The sequence below is a fragment of the Coturnix japonica genome, chromosome 2 (genome assembly GCF_001577835.2).
Source record: "Coturnix japonica isolate 7356 chromosome 2, Coturnix japonica 2.1, whole genome shotgun sequence".
Classification (NCBI taxonomy): Eukaryota; Metazoa; Chordata; class Aves; order Galliformes; family Phasianidae; genus Coturnix; species Coturnix japonica.
In genome coordinates this window covers 97,203,946-97,226,221 of record NC_029517.1, presented here as the reverse complement: position 1 = coordinate 97,226,221, position 22,276 = coordinate 97,203,946, and the positions used below count along the sequence as shown (strand labels likewise).

General features: G+C 42.8%; 1 protein-coding gene across 1 annotated transcript in view; it reads right to left on the bottom strand.

Annotated features, from left to right (window-relative positions):
- Positions 1–12,853, bottom strand: part of MAPRE2 (microtubule associated protein RP/EB family member 2) — an 85,994-nt gene extending 73,141 nt beyond the window's left edge. The window contains exon 1 of the mRNA XM_015855514.2: positions 12,656–12,853. The gene's annotated coding sequence lies outside the window, so the exon portion shown is untranslated. The remainder of the gene's footprint in view (positions 1–12,655) is intronic.
- Positions 12,854–22,276: the final 9,423 nt, after the last annotated feature.

The window sequence follows — 22,276 nt, the reverse complement described above, 5'->3', positions numbered from 1 at the left end:
TAATGCACAGAGAACAAAGTGGCAACAATTCCTCAGTGCCACATTGTTTTAATGGACAGACACTGTACCAGTAGCTACGCGTTCCTTTCAAAGGAAGACAAAAGGCATCACTGCCAACGGTCAGACAAACAGTTCTTGTTGGCCCACAGCTACATAATAAGGTCCCTGTCATTTGACAAGCCCATCATAGCACTTCTCTATCTGGTTTTCTAACATGATCATGTGTTGCAGCTGCTGCATCCCAATGAATGACTATTGGTGCAGCAGACAATGCATCACCCTAAAAACATAAGTATAGCACTAATCACATCCTTTCCCCGATGTGGCCTTCAAGGATTTAGCACACTTCACAAAAGCTATTTCAGGTCAATAACATCTGACTGGGTGACTGGCCGTTACATTTCTTTCTCAGCTTGCTATTTTACATGCAGACATAAATAAAACCTCTTGTGATGTTGGTTATTGAAGGAGAATTTTCACTGCCTCTGCTACAATGCACAGAGAAGATGAAGTTCAGGCTCCTGCCTCGTAATGGGAGATGTCGATCATTTGCATGATTGTCAGGTAGACAAACATAGCAAAATTTCAAATCCATAAAAGGCAGCATCTTGTTTAACCTTAGCAGCTTAGTTTGACTTGAACTAACCCTGGTCAGTAGAGGTCAGCTGGCACTTTCACCTAACAGCACCCTGAGAAAAGAATACTACTAAGGATATTCAGTTATCTTGAGAGAACTGCAGTAATTTTAGGATCTGTAAAATCCCTCTGATTTCAGGTTCCTAAAATGTAAACAAACCAAGAGAATCAGGAGAATCCATGGAGATTTGCTGGTTCTTAAGGTAACGAGGCACCCAGCTAAGCAGTGCCAGGGTCACACCTCAGCTCAGTTCCAAATGCTCTCCCACAGCCACATATGGACCAAGAAGGGAGAACCCAGAGGAGAAATTAATTTTAGCAACTACCAAGATACAATAAAGTTTTATGCTTGAAACTTCTGATAGCAAAACTACTTAAATATGTCAGGACTAAGAAAATACCAATCTGGAGTCATCCAGCTGCCAGTGCCGTTCTTCATTGCAGGGGAGCTGGACCAGGTGACCTTTAAGGGCCCCTTTCAACTCAAATGATTCTAGGATTCACACACCACACCAAATAAAATAAGTTACTGAAAGATTTTCATGGTCCTTCTGCCTCTTAATCACACAGTTTACTATCAAGAAATCATCTCTGTAGACCTTCTGCACTTAATACTGCATTAACATGGCTCCAAAAATAAAAAAATCAGGAGAGGAAGATCCTTAGAGGCATCCTTAGGTCTGCAGTTTGGCTACTTGAAAATAGTCTATTAAAATTACCTAAATTTGGTCAAATACAGAAGGTAATCTGTGATAAGAGAATCAGTGTCCCTTATTCATTCATGTTGAATGAGTACTGAACGTGTCAGTATCATAAATACATGGGCTAAGTACTTTATTCCAAGAGTAACACTCTTCAAGTCACAAGAAGACATGACAGTTTAATCCCACCTTAGAGAGATGACCAAATTCACAGACACGTGTTAAGCATTGTATTGATATCCCAAATAACTCTCCGTTACTCACTTGAAAAAGCTCAGACTTTCTCTCTGACTCAGAAAATCCATCCAAAAGAATCCAAGAGCAGAAATATCTACAATTCTCTGCTGGTATTGAAAGTGTCAGGCTGGATATTTGGAAAAATTTTTGTCGGAAAGAGTGGTGTGGCATTGGAACAGGCTGCCCAGGGAGCTGGTGAAGTCACCATCCCTGGGGTGTTCAAGGTTAGTGGGCATGGTGGGGATGGGCTGACAGTTGAACTGGATGGTCTTAGACATCTTTTTCAACTTTAATGATTCTATTTGATGATTCTATTTTCCTCGTTTTTTCCCCTCCCATTCACTGTATTAACAAAACAGAAAGTAACAGCAAGTATTTTTGAACAGTTTGTTAATATACTGGCTTGCAAAAAACAAATGCAATGCACTTAAAAATATCTATGAAGAATCCAACCACAGCACGTCAAGATACTGTAAGAATGGCATTGGATAAGGCCAAGGGACTCCTCTGCAGGATGCTGCTCTGCTGTTTAACAAGCATCCTCCCACCACAACCAGTCTTGTCACATATCAGTAAAAACACATTGTAAGAAGTGGAAGTAACCACGTGGCTCAAGCACCCTGCAAGTTCAGTATTGACATTACCAGCTCCAAAGCAAAACCACAGCATTATCATGGTGGAAAACGCATCTCCTCAAACTCAGGGTGCATTTATTTCTCATGTCTACTAAGCACACACAGTCAAAATGCTCTGACAGCATCTCTAACTTGCATCATACCACTTTGCCCAAGGGGCTGTCAGTCAGCTTTTCTTGCCAGATACAGTCTTCACAGTTTTGCTTACAGCTTGGGGAAACAAACAAACAAAAATCCAACAAAACAACAAAAAAAGAGAACCCATCAACAGCAGCAGCTCTGTGCAAACCAAGACTTTGGCTACTTTTGTGGCACTTGGTGGTAAAATTCAGCACTTGGCAGAGAAACTTGTAGACTAGAGATTCTCCAATACTTCCCATGTTTGGGGAGGAATGACCGAAAACAAAATAAAATCCAGCATCGTTCCTTCTAAATTGAAAGGTCGCAAAAGAAAATCTGGATGGCTACAAGTGAATTGATTGGAGGAAAAAGTTAACTTTTCAGATAAATGTCTCTGGTTGCTTATTCTGTTTTTTAAGAAGTCCAGGCTGTCTTCCATTTTGCCAAAGGACTGATGGGAGCTCCAAAAGAAAGCCTTTCCAAGGTTCAATCCCTTCTTGCTAGCTCCTTACAACTACAGTTTACCAACCATAAGCTCAGAGCTAGGAAACCAGTGCAAGAGAGGTATTTTTATGCTGACCATTACCTTGATATGTCCCAGCTGCACCCTCTCTATGTTGCTGTGATCCCTTCTGAGTACTTCAGTAGATGATTACAAATGTTTGCACCCAGGCATCTTATAAACAAATACAGATGCATCTAGACAAGCACTGTACCAACAAAAGAGCCTATGTTGAACAGCAACAAGCCTTCATAGCACATATTGTCAATTCAGGACATTCGTAGTAACTCAAGAGACCTCTGCCGAACAGGATAGTTTCTAAGCATTTACGTGCAGGTGTATAAAAGGAAACTGTGATACAATTCAAACCAGAATTATGACAGGATTCCTGGGTGTATCAAAGAGTTCTGACTAAGCCACAGTAATTATGCAATTAAGCATAGCATATCCTTTATTTGTACATTTGAGAAGTTAATGTTGGGGTGGCTAACAAATAGCAGCACTACAACAAAAACCACAATAACCTCAATGTTGCAGACAGGTGACACAAATTAGTCCTCAAAGCCATCATTCTTAAAGACCAGATCACCCTATAGCAAATACTAACCTCCCCAAAGTCCACAAAATTTGGGGACATTTAGGGTTGTTTTTTCCCCCACTTGACTTAGCACTACAGGAATGCAAAACTATGTAGAACAAAACTCCAATTACACATGGCACAGAAAATACAGGCCTTTGAAATTACAGTAGTACTCAGGTCTCTGCCTCAGAGGTATCATGCACAAAAAGGAACTAAGCTAGTAAAGCAGACTCTGTGACTTACCTTACTTCGCTGTTTCAAAGATGTATTTGCAGGACCATCCCCACTACGTGAGTCTTTATGAGGCCTTGACATATTAACAGTTGAATAAAACAACAAATAAACAAACAAACCTGCTAAATAAAAATGACAGTTGCCAGAGACTGGTAAATAGGAGAAAAGAGCTCCCCTCGAAACCTTCTTCTTATAAACCTCACCATGGGTGTAGCTAAATGTCTGGCTCCACCCTTCATCCCACCCAGAAACTCAGCCTGTAATAAAGTTTGAAGCAAGATGATTGTGTTGTCAACTTCTTGTGTGCTCTGTTTACTAGTGGGGAAAGAAAAAAAAGTAGATAGCCAGTTGACAGCTTTACAAGATAATGGTAAAATGTAGATAAACAAAATTAACATTGTCCTAATATTTGCATTTTCTGCCATATGGTCTACAAAAGTTAAGTGGGGGAGCTCGCTTGGTTGCTTGCCTTTTAGAAGCACTGCTGTAGCAAAGTGAGTGAAACCTTTAGTATTAATTTGTATTGGAGGTGCATCAAATTTTAAACCAAACATATCTATGAAGTTGCAGCAATCTCTGCTTACACCTCCATAACATACCAAGAGCCTCCACCACCAGTGTAAGGCTCCTGTCTTCATCTCTGATATCGTGAAGGTGGTGCAAGATTAAAAACCTTCGCAAATCTCATCAAAACATATACATGCTTTGGATGCACTGGGACCACAACTCCTAAAAACTGGATTCTGTTCCAACTACTCTAAGATTTAGATTAGACATAAGGAAAAACCTTTTCTCTCAGAGAGTGGTCAGGCACTGGAATGGCTGCCCAGGGAGGTGTGGTGTTGCCATCCCTGGCAGTGTTCAAGAGGCGTCTGGATGAGGAGCTATGAGATATGGTTTAGTAGCTTAGTGGGTAGTAATGGTGATGGGAGGACAGTTGGACTACTTGATCTTGTAAGTCCTCTCCAACCTTGTGATTCTATGATCCAATTATTTTATTATTCTAATTTTTATAGAAAACAACAAAACTTTCCTCAGAGTTTAATTCAAGAGAGTGAAGAGATGCACTAGAATGTTACAGCCTTAGTGGTTATATATGGCTTTGGTATGTAGCATGAACAGATCAAGAGGTATATATTCCTGTTTCTTATTTTGAGCACTCCCAATTCATCTTTTTTTTCTTCTTAAAACTGTAGGTATAAGGAACTACAAATTCACAGTGGTTAGGCTCTTCTTCCGTGAATAATTGAGGTTATCCTGGCACTCCTGCAGGAGATTGGGTGTGAAATTGGAGTTCTTGAGTTGCTTGGCAGGAGCCCAACTATGCTTCTATTATCTGAGTTTGCCGTCAAGGGAGTGATTAGGAGATTATGTTCTTGTTAACAAGATCTCTGCAAGTAATGGCTATTATGCCCAACATTTCCTGTATTTAAGTTGAAGCGATTGCCCCATCTTGATATGGAGAGGTATTTTCCTGAATCATCATCACAGAATGGTTTAGGGTGGAAGGGAACTTAAAGCTCATCCAGTCTCAACCCCAGCCATGGGCAGGGCTGCCTCCCACCAGATTAGACTGCTCAGTGCCCCATCCAGCCTGGCCTTGAATGCCTCCAGGGATGCAGATCAAGATTTCATTGTTTGGGCCAAGTCTTAACTTTAACAAATATTAAAAAACATACATTCCTTCTCATAAAACCAGTCCACTTCTGTCAGAAAATGCTAATTGGCCATTAAAATACATGTATCCATATGGAACTTTTGCTATAACATTAAAATATAAGCTTAATATTGCCTGTGTTCCCCTTCCAGTCCTCACAAAGTGTCAGATGGAGGGAGAAAAAAACAATCTAAAGATTCTCTTAATAAGCTACAGCTTTTACTTTTCATCGCTTCCAAACCTCTGCAACAAGAGAAAGCATCTTTTGCTTTAAACTTTATAATTAAAGGACAGATTCCTATGTCTTTTTCTGTAGATGAAAGAACGTAATCTCATGTCATACCATACAGGAATACAAACATTCTGCAGTGTTCTCCAGGGTTAGGACTAGGCTCAAGGCTAGGACCTTCTGTTAGGTGGATGGTGAGATAACAGAGAGGCTTTAATTTTTACAAGTACTGCTGTTTTGGCTGGTAGTAACTATTCTCTAACACTAAAACATGAAATGGTAAAGCAATATGGCCTGAGCTGTAGCAGCTAGCAACTAAAACCAAGAGAGAAATAATTTGTGCTTCAGGTTGGCTTCTAATAAACCTTGCATATGAAAAAAAATAATAATAATGTGATTTACTGAGTATTGGCAATGCCTCTTCCAACTACAAGAGCACACCTGCACTGCCTGCTAGAACTACTTCATTAATTTTCTAAAGGCAAACAAAGCATTCTGCAGCTGTACAAGCACTCATACTTGTTGCTGTTACAGCCATGAGAAACTGCTAAAGCTCAGTTGACCAGATCATATTTTAGCAGCCCAAACTGGAAGAGATGAATGTGAACAAGCAAGTAGCTGTCCAGTGGGTCAGCACATAATGGGAGCTCACCTCGGCAATATCTACCTCTATTGATGCCATCTGGCTTTTACCAGCAACTACTGCACAAAGGCAAGACTTAAAAACACACATGCTTTTCAGAGCAAGAGTAATTACAAGTGCTCCCCAAAATGTGCATTGGAGCAAGTTGTAAGTAGCACCCCACAGCAGTAGTGCGCAAACTAGAGATGAAAAGAGGAGGTTGCCCATTGCCCCAACAAAGTCAGAGATGGGGAGGAGAAAAAACAAGCTGACAGAAATGCTGATAGGAGGAAGTGGTGCAGTCAGGATGCAGTTAGGAGGAAGAGAAATAGATAAAGAACGTGAAAACATAGGAAGGACTGTGTGAGAAAAGAGTGCAATGCATGAAAAGGCAGCACTGAATGAAAGCAGGGCTCCTCCCAGGCACAAAAAAAAAAAGAGTATTAAATGCAGAAAGAGCTGAAAGCTCAGACCATTTTTGTTTGTTTGTTTGTTTGTTTGAATCTGGAGTTATTTAATTGATACTTCAAAACATTTCCAAGAGATGGCAAACTAAGAGCTGCTGTTCAGAACTTCAGCAAATGCAGCTTTCCTCTCACATTCCCCAGTTTCCAACTGCATGTTGTAACCTTTGCTCCCTACGGAATGTATACTCCTAATAAGTTTCCCGTGGCTTGCTAAGGAGGCACAAAGATCTTCACAAACAGCTGTCAGCGTGTACTCTCCTGTATCTCTAACTTCCCATCTTGTTTGCAAGCATTTCTCATGATGATGATTGACACCAAAGCACATGAGGCTGTTAAGGGATTAATGGAGTTGAAAGAAGTGGAAGGGAAGTGCCTATAAAAAGTTATTGCAACTATTAATGGCTGAGAACTTAATTCATGAGAAGATAAAGCAAGTTTGTGATAATCAACTAACAGCTTTAAGGTTTAACTCACATACATTGCATGCTACGTTTATGTCAGAGCTGGTACAGCACAGTAGCTGAGAGTTGAAACAGCTGTCCTGAAGAAGTATGAGTTACCCACTGCCTCTTTGACTAGTTTAATTACAAACATTAGTCACCTGTTTTCCTTGAATGTATATGCTTCTTTTGATATCAAACAGATGCTATCTGCCAATGAGCTGTTTCTAATGTTAGAAGCTATAGCAATTAATATTTGTAGGTGTTTGGAAATGTATTTATCTGTCCATCAAAATCCAAAAGACCTAAATACTGCCAAACAATACTTGCATTTGTGTATGTACTTGCATATCCTGCAAGATAATGTATTTAGCACTGTCATGCCTGAAAAACTCTGAAACCTGATGGAAATCAGATAGGATTCTTGCTACAAGAAATACACCGAGGTGCTGGAGCATGTCCAGAGAAAGGCAGTGAAGCTGTGAAAGGCTGAAGTGGCTGTGGGAAATAAGACTGTTCAGTTTGGAGAAGAGAATGCCCAGGGAGACTTTATTGCTCTCTGCAACAACCTGAAAGGAGGCTGTAGCGAAGTGGGGTTCAGCCTCTTCTCCTAGGTGGAAAAGAGATCCCATGAGAGCTAATGGCTTTAAGTCAAAGCAGGGGAAGTTCAGGTTGGATATTAGGAAAAATTTACTCTCAGAAATAGTGGTGAGGTATTGGAAAAACCTCCCAAGGGAGGTGTTCAAGAACCGTGTGGATGTGGCACTGAGAGACATGGTTAGAGGGCACTGTGGGGATGGGTTGATAGTTGGACTAGGTGATCTTGGAAGTCTTTTCTAACCATGGAATCAAGAAAAGCATTCTCTTATCGCTTCTATTTTGCCTCTTAGCCTGGGTCTTTTCCTCTGGCTTGCAAATGTTCTTGAATTTGGATTCTTGAGCTCTACAAGGGATGCTGCATTCCCAGAAGAGATGAGTCATGAGATCCAAGGTTAGTTCCAAGTGCCACATTGCAATGAAAATTCAAGAACAAGTTTATTCATAGCATTTCTATTCAGTCTGAATATGACAAAGCCAAACTAAACATATTGTTTTCCTTTGATAAAACTGTCTGATGAGACTATCACTAATCTATATTCAGCCTAATGTTAATGGGACATAAAATGGTTACGAGATCAAAGCATATTCGAATAAAATTCCTCAAAAAGGAGTAGCCTGAGAAGATACTTGTCTATTTCTCATCAGAAATTGCACAACCAACGTCTGTGATGAAATCAGAGGCAGCTTCTTCTCTGCCAACTTTAACAAGTCTATCAAATGTACAAAAAGATTAACTAGATTAGAACAATTTCACTGTCTGAAGATTACCTCTAATAAACCTGCATCTTACATCTTCCTTCCCTTCCCACCTGTCAAATCTAGGATTCATACTTTCTAGCAACTTGTTATTTTTACTTTTTGTTAGGCATTGATAATTAGATCAACCTGAAAGCTTTCTATTCATGTGAATGGTGGGTTACTTAGCTTTAGGACCTAATTAACTTTATCCCTTAATGAAAATTTACTCAAATTCTTTTAAGTACTGAATATCTGAAAGTGTCTGAGTAAATACTTTTGACTTCTTCCTACAAGGTGGAAAAGTTACAGTCAGCCATTTTCAGAGGGGATTTGGTTAATGATTAGGCTCCTGTAAAGCGTTAGAACTATTCCTAAGCTTCAAACAGGACATATTTAAAATGGGGTCATTCAAGGCTCAATGGAATAAAGCTGGGGGAAAATGAAAATTTTCAGCACAAGACTCAAAGAAGATTCTGGGCCTGAGGAGGTGCTCAGCTAGGATCATCATCTTCATCACCCCTTCTCCATCATCTGTCTTTACCTGACCAGCCTGGAACATCATCCGCTTTTTAGTTGTTCTCTTCAGTGGCTGATCAAATCTGAGCACACTTGCCCCACCTAAAGCCCTGCTCTTGCTACGGGGACTGTCAGACAGCAGGGCAGGCTTTCTTCAGACTGTTTTAAAAACTCTTTCTGGACATAGCCAAGATAAAAATAGCCCAGGGCAGCCCTGCAGCCAGGCTGCTGATGCTGGCAGTGCTCCCAGAACTGCCCTTAATCCTGCCTGTCCCACAAGTGTGTGCTGGGGGTGTGGTTCAGCCCATTGATGACAAATGCAATGTGAAACAGCTCCAAGATCCAGCTGCATCTCCAGCTTATATGATATATGCTTATCCTGGCTGCTTTCCTGGACCACTCTTGTTGTTTTCTGTATCTCTTACCTGCAGTTCAAGTTCTGCCTTCTACTTTCCTCATTCTTTACCCTGCTTCCATGCCCCTTTCCCTCACTTGGCCTCCCCAGATGCAGATTAGTCGGTGCTTTTCCTTACCATCCATGAAGCCTTTTCAATCCCTTTGTAAGAAGATATCCTGTTTGAGGTTTTCTCCACCTCCCCTATCAAGGCGGCCAAGCATCCCAGTTTCCCTCTCTCCCCTTAGAGTTCACAGTGTTCCCAGAGCCTGACTAGAGGGAATGGTTTTAAGCTGCGCCAGGGGAGATTCAGGCTGGACATTAGGAAGTATTACTTCTCGGAAAGGGTAGTCAGGCATTGGAATGCACTGCCCAGGGAGGTGGTGGAGTCACCGACCATGAGAGTGTTCAAGAAACATTTGGATGTTGTGTTGATGAATATGATTTAGCTGGGAAGTATTGGTAATGGTTGGACTAGATGATCTTCTAGGTCTTTTCCAACCTTGATAATTCTGTGATTCTGTATGACAGCAGGAATGGTGCAGAGGTACCTCGTGGCAGTGACACAAAAGCTGTGCACTGATTACACAGATCAAGTCATCTTTTCAGCAGTGAGAAATGCAGCCCTACTGAAGCTGCAAGGAATTAATGTGGGCAGTTGGAGCTATCCTGAACTTAGTGGTTTGCTAAGCAAAAACACTGACATTTGTATACAAGTACACTATGCATATATAAAATAATATATATAAAGGTGCTGAGAGATTCAGGATCTCATTGAAGCCTCAGTCAACACTAATATGTGTGTCATCATGCAGTGGATGGACTCAGGGCCACCAGTGACTCAGAGCAGTGCTATTGACACGCTCACCACTGGCACTTTCTGCACCATCTGCATTTTCCCTTCCCATGCCTCACACAAACACTGGCCCAGCCCAGCTCTGTGAGCCACAGCTTACAGTTTTTGACACGATATTGTATCACTCTCCAGAGGCGCCTGAGGGAAAAATTCCACTCACCTAATTGTGTTAGTCTGAAGCTTCTCCCTCTTCTGGGATTAAGCTTGTTTTCAAAACACTTAACTGTATTAAAAACTTTCAGTGTTGCGAAAGAAAGAAGGCCAAGATAATGGCTATTCAGAGCTACATTTTTGGGATGTGTTTTAGCAAAATTTACTGCAATTTCCCCTTCCCCCCAGAGTTTACTGAGGATGAATTCTTGCAATTACCCATTTGGGTGTATGTATGTGTGGGGCACTGTTTGTGCTTTAAGTAACTGCTCCTCCAAATATTTCACTAGCATTTGGAGGAATGGTCAAAAAATAATGCCAAAATATCTGAGCAAAGTTTTACACTAGCCAGAAGAGACAATGCTAAATAGCTTAGAATACTTGAGCTTGTAAGAGCTGAAAGAAAAAGGAACATGATTTGAGATTCTTACTGTCACTGAGAGGATCTAGATACAGAACATCAGACTACTGAAGTTAACTGGGACAAGGCAATACGTATCAAATTCAAAGAGCTGAAATATCTGCCCAAGCTCCCCTGCTGCCAGACAGATTTGACACTGTGGTTGTTTCCAATACGCCTTAGAGAACCAGGAATAAAACCTCTGTGTCCTTAACATAGCATGGCTTGGGTTGAAAGGGACCTCAAAAACTCCAACCCTGCGCCATGGGCAGTGCTACCATCCAGCAGCTCAGCTGCACGGGGCCCCATCCAACCAAACTGGCCTTGAGTGCCTGCAAGGATGGGGCACCACAACTTCTCTGGGCAGCTGTGCCAGTGCCATCACCCTCTGAGTAAAGAATTTCCTCCTAATATCTAATCTAACTCTGCTCACTTTTAGTTTAGAACCACTCCCCTTGTCTTGTCACTATCTGCCCGTGTGAAAATCGATCCTCCTCTTGTATATAAGATCCATTCAAGTACTGGAAGGCTTCAATGAGGTCTTCCCAGAGCTTTTTCTAAGAACGAGCCCAGTTCTCTCAGCCTCCTGGTGTCCTTCTACATCCCCTGTTCCTGCTGCCCTTGTGGATAGGGTCTGAGGAGCAAAAGCTACAGCATGGGCACCTCTGTTTTCCTTGGGGAAGCAGACACTACAGCAAGGTTTAACCTTGAGGAACAGGCATGTGGTAAGGGGCCAATTGCCAAAAACTTCAAATAAGCATAAAACACTCCAAATTACTAAACCTCACAAGGACACACCAGAAGTTCCTTGGGAAGTTGGCCAGCACGCGCCAGCCCAGCACATCACATCCCATGCAGTGATGCCATTGAAAAATACCCAGACTTTTTCTGTCTTTGAAACATATCCAAAGGGTGTAGGTATCTCAGAAACAGGCATCAAGCTTATCGGATGCAAACTGCCCCATCTGCTGCTGTCCTACCAAGCTGATTCTTCCCTCCTTGTAACACTGAAGAATATATGGGGTCCCATACACTTGACTTGGGAGAAACCCTCACTTGCCCTCAGGACAAGTCAGATTCATCAATTGTTTGTCACTTCTGAAGCCCAAGGTTGTATTTAAATGGAGGACGGTCAGCCAGCTCTCCCTGCTAGGGCAGCACAAAGCACACGTACACCAGGGACTTGGAGAGTGCTTGTACTGTGAGCTGGGCATCCTGATGTGACAGCATGTACAGCTGCAGAATGAGAAATACCTCAGGATGCCCTTGAGATGTTTCCTCCAAATACTGAGCACTTCACTGAAGCAATCAGAACCTTAACTGAGAGATTCGTCCTGCAGCAGTGCTGCTGCACAAGTTTTTAGAGCAGCTCATTGTACCTTTAAAGACAATATATTTTAGAAGAGCGAGTGCATCATGCAACTCTTAGGCCATATTTCAAACAGAGCACTGCACTGTTCTGCTGCTCCGCTCAGGAGATGATATCTCTGTTGGTGTTAATCTTGCAAAGCACGGAGAAAATTGCTGCGATATTTCTTTTTAGGAAGTTTCCACCTCCTTCCTCGCAGCAGGTCTCTCACTATTGGAAGTCAAAAGCTTACACCATCGCTAACATTCCATGCGCTACCAAGTTTGGGGGCAGAGAGAATGCTAAGATCCCTCTGGGAAGCCAGGAAAGTACAGAAAGGACCGTAACAGACCACAGCGGGCTGTTACAGGCAGGCGCTGTTTAACCGAGTGATGCATTGATGTTTGCCCAGCTCGCTCCCCTCCATTAAGTACTTTCGGGCCGACGGTGACGACGAACCCCGCCCGCATCCCCCGCCGCGCTCCCCAGCGCGGAGCCGAGCGGTCCCGTTATCCCGGGACAAAGCCGCCCCCACCCCACTCGGCCTCCCCCGGTGCCAACGTGGCCCGTCTCTCGGGCGTTGCTGTGCTCACCTGCTGGGCTCCGCTCCGCAGCCTCTTTTCCTTTCTCCCGCTCGCCCGCTGTCAGCGCTGCTTTGTCCGCCCGCCCCGCCGCGCTCCGCCCCGCTCGGGAGGCGCCGCGTGATCCGCTCGGGCGCTGCTCCCCGCGGTTCGGTTCGGTTCGGTTCGTTGCTGCCGTCCTCCCGGTGCCCACGTACTCACGCCGTGTTTGATTCCCCACCTGCTCTCCCACACGCGGCAGCCCGGGCCCCGCCTCAGTCCCGAGCCGCAGATGGGCTGTTGTTCCAGCCCTGCCCACGTGGAGCCCCGTGTTTGTGTTTTCCAGCTCTGTCATGCGGCCGTGTGGGATGCTCTGCCTATGTGTGTGTATTACGGTGGGAACCGTAAACCGCGGCTTGGAGGAAAGGAAACGGCGCGGATATCTCCTTCCCTGTTAGTGCGACCTGATGGTTCCCGCTGGGAGTGAAGTCGGGACAGTCTCGGGTGAAGAAAAACACTAAAAATACCGTGTGGGAGGGGACGGGGGAAGCTCAAAAGCTGCGACATAAATAGGCTGGATTTTCTGCAGCCCCTTGTTCTTGACAGGGGAAAGCAGCATGTCTGCTCCAGGAGGATGCGGCTCCCCCCTGGGCAGCTCTGTGTGGGTCCCAGATTATATCACGGTGTATTTGGGATCTCTGCTGTGTGCGTTGTGGGATCGTATATCCTTGGGGATGCACGGATCCCAAGCAGACCTGGCACAGCCCTGCTCTCCCTCTGAACCAAGGGAAAGGACAGCCCAGCAATGGGTATGGGGAGCCCAAGGCACTCCAGGCCCTCCTGTTGCTTGAGCGTAAGCCAAGACCCAGAGGACCAGAGCCCCCTGTTCTGCAGGGTGTGGGCAGGGGCTTGAACCAGACTTATGGCCATCAGATGGTCCCAGTAGAAAGGCAGTGACAATGTCATGCTGCCATCACTGCCCCACACACGGATGGGATGATATTAAACAGGGCCCAGAGACCTAGCGTGCTCATGGGCACCCCCACGTCTCACACACCAAAGGGGAAAAGTGTCCCAAATACAAATACTCTCAGATAGCACAAAGTAGCCAAAACTCTGAAAACCTCCCATTCAGAGTCAGGATTTCCTGGTTTGTTGTTTGTTAGGGGTTGGTGAAATTAAACGGGTTAGCTTTGTGTAAGTTGTTTACCACGTTCCACCAATGATCCTGATATAGCAGCACCCAAACCAAAACTGTTTAAAGAAAGAATGAACATTTGTCACATCCCTAAAACTAGTTGCTTGTTAGTTATTCCTTCACAACACTTGCTCTGCATCTCACATTATGGATTCCTGTTTAGCAAATAATGACTCCAGGAAATGACTCCAAACTGAGAAAGCAAAGGGCAAAGCAACACTTTTGTGCCTTAAGTTTCCTCCAAACACATATGGAGAAGCACCTAAAGATGCGGCCATGACCCGGTCAGGGCTGACCTGGCACAAAAAAGGCCACTGCAGTCACAGGGGTTGGTGAATTATCTGTCCCTGCAGAGCACAGAGGAAACACATCCATCTTCAGCCACACTTTTCTTGCAGGGAGAAATGATGACTTTTAGTTTTTGTTGTTTTTTTTTAAAGCTCTTTACATTTGATCTTTAATCACTGATGGAATAGTTGCAGCTACGTTACGGGACATCATCTCAGTGTCATTTATTACCAAAGGCTTTTTCCTGAACTCCTTTGACCCTGCGGCCTCCCTGATGCTAATCCAGTGCAGGGTCATGGCTGTGGAGGCAATATGGATCTTCCACTTTCATTCTTCATTGCTGCGATTAATTATCTTAATCATTTTCCTCAGTGAGTGCAGGCAAAGAAAGAAGGAACAAAAGGAGTGTCAGTCTCTCTAATGCAAAACTGATTTAGATGCTCTTCCATGAGCATTAAGCTCTTACCCAAGACACAACCCACAGGAAAAGCTGACTCTTCCATCAAAGGCATTCAGCAAAGCCATCTATCTGAGCAAAAAGCTTAGCACTTCCACTTGTAGATGTTTCTCTGTTTCTTCATTTGCTACTTCATTAACCACAGCAAGAGATTCCTGATTTGTTGTTTCTTTTTACAGTAGCCAACATGCGCAATATATTTTCCATTAAAACAAATTGGAAGATTTCACACAAACAGACCCTGTTCATTTGAGGCACAATGCAGTCACCAGGAAGAGAATATGCCCTGCATGGTCTGGTATTGAAGTCAGCCAACAGCTCCAGCTTAACCTACAGCCTTCTGCAGAGTGGTCTCATCTTGAGCACAAGAGCCAGGAGCTGGAATTGGTGATCCTTCTTTGGCAGGGGGTTGGACTCAGTGACCTCAGGAGATCCCTTCCAACCCCTTCAATACTGTAATTCTGTGATCCTTGTGAGCCCCCTTCTACTCAACATGTTCTATGATTCTATGGAGGCATAGGATTCACCACTCACACCATAAGTGTGTAGCTGCTGGGTCCCACAGGGTGTACAGCACTTCAAAACACGTGTGGCCTCATTAAATACAGCACCTCTGTTATCTCCCCCTTAGAATAGCTGCGGTGTACAGACCAGAGCTTCAGGAGGGGAGGAAGCTCCAAAAGCTTTACCTTTTATTATGTCAATACTTATGGTACTTTTGTGGAAGTTCTCCCTGCTGAAACCTCAAGGAAAAAAAAAAGATCTAGAAATCCATTAATGGTAAGCTAGCTTAATAGATTGTTCGCCTGGATTCACACAGCACATTTTACATGGCATGTGTGGAACAGAAGGGATATGATAGATCAACTGCCATTCTTAATGTTTTATAGTGAAGCATAAATCAGCAGCAGGGTAATTCTGACATGTCTGACTCAAGGGCACACTGATTTCATCACCTTTTACGTGATATTGCTCAAAGGCAGGTATGAGTAGAGCATCTTAGGGGCCATGCAGGGTATAATCATTGCTTCTGTTGCTGTCCCTATATGTAATTCCTAGCAGGGCCAAAGCAAGACTTTTCAGCACAGTCCTCCCTTCACACATTTTACTTAACGTGTTTGCCTTGGGGAAGAACAGTGTTAAGTGGTAATTACCTCAACCCTGTCTCAGCGTTAAAAATTAGGTTCTGAGCTGTATCTACATATTTGCCCACTCTGCAAATATCCCTGGAGAGCAATCCTTCTTATCTAACCTTACCGTGGCCCTGGTATACCATATTACCGGTATGAATGGATGAGTTTTAAGAGTGCATTTAATTTAAGGGGCACTGCCATGAGGTCAAGGCCCAAGTGTGGCCTTTTAAAATGGTTCTCTCTGGGGTGGGGGTGTCTCACAGTGGAACATTCAGATAGATAGTGGTGAGAAATGCATTCAGTGCTAACAAATTGGCAACATTTGAAGAAATAGATGCTCTAGGCAAGTTCTTTATTGTGGGTTATGCAACAGCACTTGCCAATCAAGGCCCTTTACAGAAGAGTTCCTAGGCCTGCACTTCCTATTAGGCCACATCTAAATGCTTTTCTAACTAGGATGAAGTGAGAACCTGGCTATTTTTTGCTTCTGTGTTGAAACTGAGGTAGTTAAATCTTTCAAATATGAAAGTCTCTAAGAGGCCTGCTGCTGCTTTCCCAGTGCTATGGGATTTATGGTCACTGCCCAAGACAGGAAAGAAGCAAACCCCTCAAGATTAGTATAATCTATGTCGTCATATTAGAGAGGTATTTGCACCAGTCCATGCAGACTGTGTTGCAAAGGTAGAAATAGTTTAAAAAGGAGATAGATCCCCTTTTTTAGTGAAAGCAGGCAGTCGTACATCTATGGATGGGGACAGCCCCCAGCTGCTGGGACCTGCCAGCTGACAGTTAGGGCAATGCACTGTGAGAATGAGGAATGGTAACATGAGGCTGAAAGTCTCCTTCCCTTGGAAGCTTCACCTAAACGGAGGTGGGATCATAGCAGTGTGTGTGGGACTGAAACAGATGGCTCAGCAGACAGTGTCTGTGGCACCTCACAGAGCAGAGTGTGAATCTTTCCCCCATACCCCTAAGACAACACTGTGGTTGCTGTGTTGCCTGAGGAAAAGCAGCAAAGATCTGACAAAATGGTTGCTAACTACCATGTGATGCCATCCTGTGAGGTCTCCTCACCTTCCACAGGTGTCCCCCAAACCCTTTAAAAGCCAGAAAATCTCCTGCTTTGAAGAGTCAGACTTCTTCTTACATCTGGAAGAAATTCTGCTCCCTGAGGGGATAATTATGAAGCTGAGCTGAAGCTTGTGTTGAACACATCTCGCCTTTACAGTGGTTTTCCTTTGTATCACCTCACCTGACTTGAAGGGCGATGTTTCTTTGAAAATCCTCTGCACATCTCACTGTAACAGGAGCCGGAGAGCACCATTCCTGTTCCTCCCTTCAGTCAGGAACAGAAGCAGTGAAATAAGGGGCAATGTGAGGAACCACCTACTCTCAACAAAACTTTTTATCCTCCTAGGCCAAGGTAGTTCAGGGTAATCAGAGCAGCAAGAAGCACTGTGGTACCCAGATACAAAGCGGCACCCTTAGTTAGCATAGTGGGTCAAAATGGCTCAGTTTATGACATCTGACATTGGTATTTCTAAATAAGGAGTCATAAGTAACTAAAAATCTCCTGGTTTAGTATTACCATAGAAACAAGCCGTGTGAGAAGTAAATGAACTGTGTTTACAGAGCTGGATCAGGTCTTAGTGAATCCATAAAGGGTAAAACTAACAATAGAGGAAGAGTCCAGGGGGCTGAATGTCCTAGTCAGCAGAGCAGTGAAAACCCCATCATTGTTCACCCTGCCACCACGTGTTTCTTTGTTCTCTAAGAAATTAATTCTGCACACTATCCATGTATGCGCATTTGGCTTTGTCACGTAATAGTGACTAACATTAGAACAAAAACTAACACATTTTCCTATTAGGCTGTAGATCTCCTGTGAGTAGTTCACAGATTATTATTTTTCTATATAACAGGAGAATGTTTTATTAAATATTACATCTAAGAATGTGTATTCAAACCAATAACTGTTCATCCATTACAGTGGGTAATAAATGAGCTAATGACGAGTGCCAAAACCATTTCCCAGAGGACTTAACAGTTTGAATTAGCAATGCCTACCTCCACAAGTGACTTTCTCCCTCAAAAGTCAGTAAATTTTGAAGTTAAACACGAGGAACAGCTGTAAAAGAAAGTCATGAAGAAGTACCAGTCCCCTGAGTAAATACAATCATCGCCGAACTTAAAAAGCTCTCTGCTTCTCATTTACATAAAATTATAATATTCATAGAATCTCAATAACACAAGAAAGAAGAGAACACCTATATCATGACCTCCTGATTGAAGTTACGCCTTCAAAGTTTGATTGGAAACCCAGGCATGCTGCTTATAAAAGAAGGAAACTTGTGTACTGGCAACTCATTTATCAGTACAGGTAAGGTGATCCCAGTTATGGAGTGGTTGTATTTAAACAGATAGTAGAGATCCCTAAGGAAGGAAGGAAGGAAAAGATTGACATAGGCTATAAATGCAGTGCTGCTTGTATGGGGTATAAAATATGCTTTCAATATTAATTTAAAATTTATTATAGTTATCAGATACATTTAAGTGGGCATGGTGGTAATGGGCTGATGGTTGGACTAGGTGATCTTAGAGGTCTTTTCCAATCTTAATGATTCAATCAGTCTACGGTTATCCTTGGAACAGGTTTGACTCTACTTACAGGAGTGGGCAGAGGGAAATGATGGTGTACCTGACAGTCATAATGCTGATCTGAGCTGAAACCTCCATCTCACTGCATCCTTTGTAGACAAGCTGGCATCCCCAGCTATTAGTGACAGCAGAAAATGAACAGAGATTTTCAAGTAGGCTGAGAAGAATCAGCAGGCTCTATGCCTGTGGAGTTTCAATAAGAACTAAGCTCCCAGAAATGAAAACCCAATTTGGCAAGTCTTGGATAAGCTTACTTCAAAAACAATCAGATGTCCAACATCCTGATATTGAAGGAGACACCTAAATAACTTAAGAATTTTGTTAGGATTTGGCACACATAAATATGTTGGCCCGTATTCTCAAATAGCCTCCAAGCTCTGATGATGATAATAAGGAAAGTCAGATTGTTCTCATCTCTTACAACCACCATCCTGTTTTTAGTTACCTATTTTCAGGCAGAGAAATACAACTCTTCTGTGGCAATGCTTGTTAGGCTGGAGGTCCCAGTGTGAGTGTAGCTGTTGTGGAGACAGAATGTCCGCTGTAGCCTCAAACCAGGCAGGAACAAGAATACAAGAGAAAAAAAATCACTATAGCAAATGTTTTTTTAATTGTTGTGAAGTGATGGTTCAGGCTTGTAATAAGGGACATCTTCTGTGCTGGAGAGGAGAATTGTCTGGGAGCAAAGCCAGGAGCGGCAGCGGTAGGAGGAAGAAGAGGAGAACCACACAGCTATGTTTGTTACAAATTGTCCAGAAAGGGGCTGATTGTAAGGATTTAGTTAAACAAATAGTACTCACAGCTCTCCGTGCCACAGATGCCCTGATACTAATGAGGCTCCCTAGAAAGATACAAAATAACAATAGCTGTTGCTTTTTAATGCTCAGTGTGCTTGGTGAGAAGTAAACATTAAAAATAAAAATGGAACCACACAACAAAATAAAACCTCTCGAATCTCCTCCTATCTGACCCCATTATGTTTTAAAAATCATCTGTCCACAAAACAAAGCTTCCTTCAGGGTCATGAGGTGCGAGCATTGTAAGGAAGATAAGAATTGTCACGGCCTGAGATACTGTGTCAGGGCCAACGTAGGCTTTCTGCCCTTTGCATGCACACATCTGTGCTCCTTCTGCCCTGCAGCTCCCCACGTGATTAAAACAGACAGTGACCCAACAGAGAAGTATAGGTCACGTATCTGTGTGCCAGTGTCAGGCCGCTCAATGCACTTGAGGTTAGGAAGTGGGACTGACACAACCCCCAAGAAAGGAACACAGCATACCATTTCAGGGGCTGGTTCAAAGCAGAGCAGCAAAGTCTGGGGTTTGGTAACTAAAGGATCCAGATTTCATCCCAGCTGGCCACAGCAGAGGTGGTAAAGTTTGCAGATATCAATAGCAAGGTCTTTGTATAGACTTCACTATCACCCACAGATCAAGAACATTCCCATGCAGTGGTACATCTCTAGGCTGATTTAAAGCAGTCTTACAATCAGTTCTACCAAAGCATTCAAAGACCTTTTCAGTAATTGGAGCTACTCCATGATGAATCTCAGCTTTTGGCATGGAAGGACTTCAACTGCACAGATACGCTGAGAAGTTACTGAAAACATTCTGGAAAAGAATCTGTATTTTTCCATTTTCCCAGTTCTTACATTTGAATTGAAAGGTCAAGGCTGAAGGAGGAACATTTCATTCAGAAACTCGGGAATATTATCAAGTTTGTTGAGCTGAGAGAAAACATTGAGACTGAGAACCTAGATAGTTGGTCATTGTGGGCTGACCTACAGTTGACGTGTCAGACTGGAGTTTCTGACATTCTGAATATTTCCATAATATCTGTAATTTCTAAAACAAGTATAGTAATTCTCTGATGAGTGCATGTTCTTAATTATGGGAGAAAACTTGTAAATGCAATTAAAATACTTGTACAGCACCACACAAAGCAGATCTTGTGTTTTCTCCCCTGTTGCTAATGGGTCAGCAGTGCTACTTCCACTCCCAGTGTTGTTAACTTCTGCCATTTTTGTTATGAGTTGCACACTATTCTGTCATTTATCATTATGACATGATATACGGTGCATCTAGATTTGGTTTCTCTCTCACACTTCTGGCTGGAAGAGTTTAACAGCAAAGGAAGAGCTACACAGAGAAGTGACCACAAAGATGAAGGATGTGGCAGCTTTGCTCAGTTTGAGATGCATAGATGTTCTCTGCAACCAGGAGAAAAGGCAAGTGGGGGCATATGACAGATACCTCTATTACCTCCTTTGTAGCACTGAGGAGGTTATATGGGAGTGATCACTCACTCCCAGAGCTAGAGAAACTGGGATAAGACATGCAGTTTCTGGGTGTCAGACTGAGAAAAAAAAATGTAAGAACAGATGTGCTTTTTGCCCAACAAGTATCTAAATTATGGATCTCATTGCCACAGAATGTTATGGAACCAAGTGGCTTGTAAAGGTTAAAACTGACTAAATAGATTAATGGAAGAAAAATCCTCAGGGGCTATTGAACACAAAAATGCCATTTCTGGTCCAGGCATTCCCTGAAGTTGCAGAAGGCTAATAACTGTATTAGGAGAATTTCACTACACTGCTGTCTGTTTTTGCATTCTTCCCCAAATATGTAGTATTTGTTACAGCCAGGGACAGGATCCTGATCTAGTTGGGCTTCGAATCTGATCCACTGTATCTGTTCTTCTGATCTTACCTTAACTGTCAGCAAGAGAAGAGAAAAGGGGACATTTTAATACTCAGGACTTTTAAACTTTGAAGCTTGTATTTTCAGTTCCCAGATCCAAGTAAAAGGAACTCTTATCTTATGGATTTTGAACAAAGATAATTATTTCCGAGTGATTTCTGAGTGATGGACTGTAGTGCATATTAAACCAGTACTATGATGAGCCAAGAGATCAAAAGAGATGGCAGATAGACAGTCCTCACAGCTGTTTTGTGACAATCTTAAAGTACAATTGATTGCAGCATTCTGATTTGCAGATATGTCTCTGACAGCATTAATAAAACTGTGCTTCTTTCTCCACACATTTTTCTTCAGAGGTACCAAGATCCAACAGAACCTCCTTGATAGTTTTTATATATTGTCCAGAACATCCCTCTGCTAAATGTCCTGGTTGTGTTTATGTATTATCAAATGTAACTTCACATGAGTCAAATTAAAACATTCTAACTAAAAGATTAGGAATGTCAATTGCTTTGCAGTAGCTCTGAATTCAAGGGAGAATCACTGAATGACACTGTTACAGCACACTACAATGTGGTACTGTATGTAGCTTCATTTTTCCCTCCTCTTTCATGTGAAACCCCAATTAATAAGTCATATTCACAGGGGTCAGAAGGGAGAAGGGAAAAAGGAGATTATTGCTGAAAATTATCAGGCTGGATAGGAAGCAGAACTAACCATCTCTTTGATTATCTCCCCTGGCCACAATGAGATGTGGTCTACAGTTCATGGTTCGTTCCTCATAACCAGTGAGGCAGAATGCAGTGTAATGAAAATTGATCTATAGAACACACTCGATTAGAGAAATATGAGAAAAGGAATTACTTCTGAAGGAAGTGACAATTAAGAGGGTATAACAGCACCAGCAGACAGACAGACAGCCATTGTTTTTCCCTCTGGATAAGCAAACACCCAAGGCTACAGCTCTACAGCACTCAAAAGCAGGCACAGGCTGAAATGGGTTCATGCAAAACATTTATAGGCTAATTTAAAATAGGAAACCTTAAACAACTGAGTCTATTTGTAGAGAAATCGCAGAGAGAAAGGAACCGTTAACAGTTTGAAATACATTTTTTCTTGCCAATATCTCAATAATTCCCATGCACTACTTCGCCAGGAAATGCTGAAAGCATTCGTTGTTCCTTTTGAGTCTGTTATGTCATCTCCAGGGACTTCCCCTT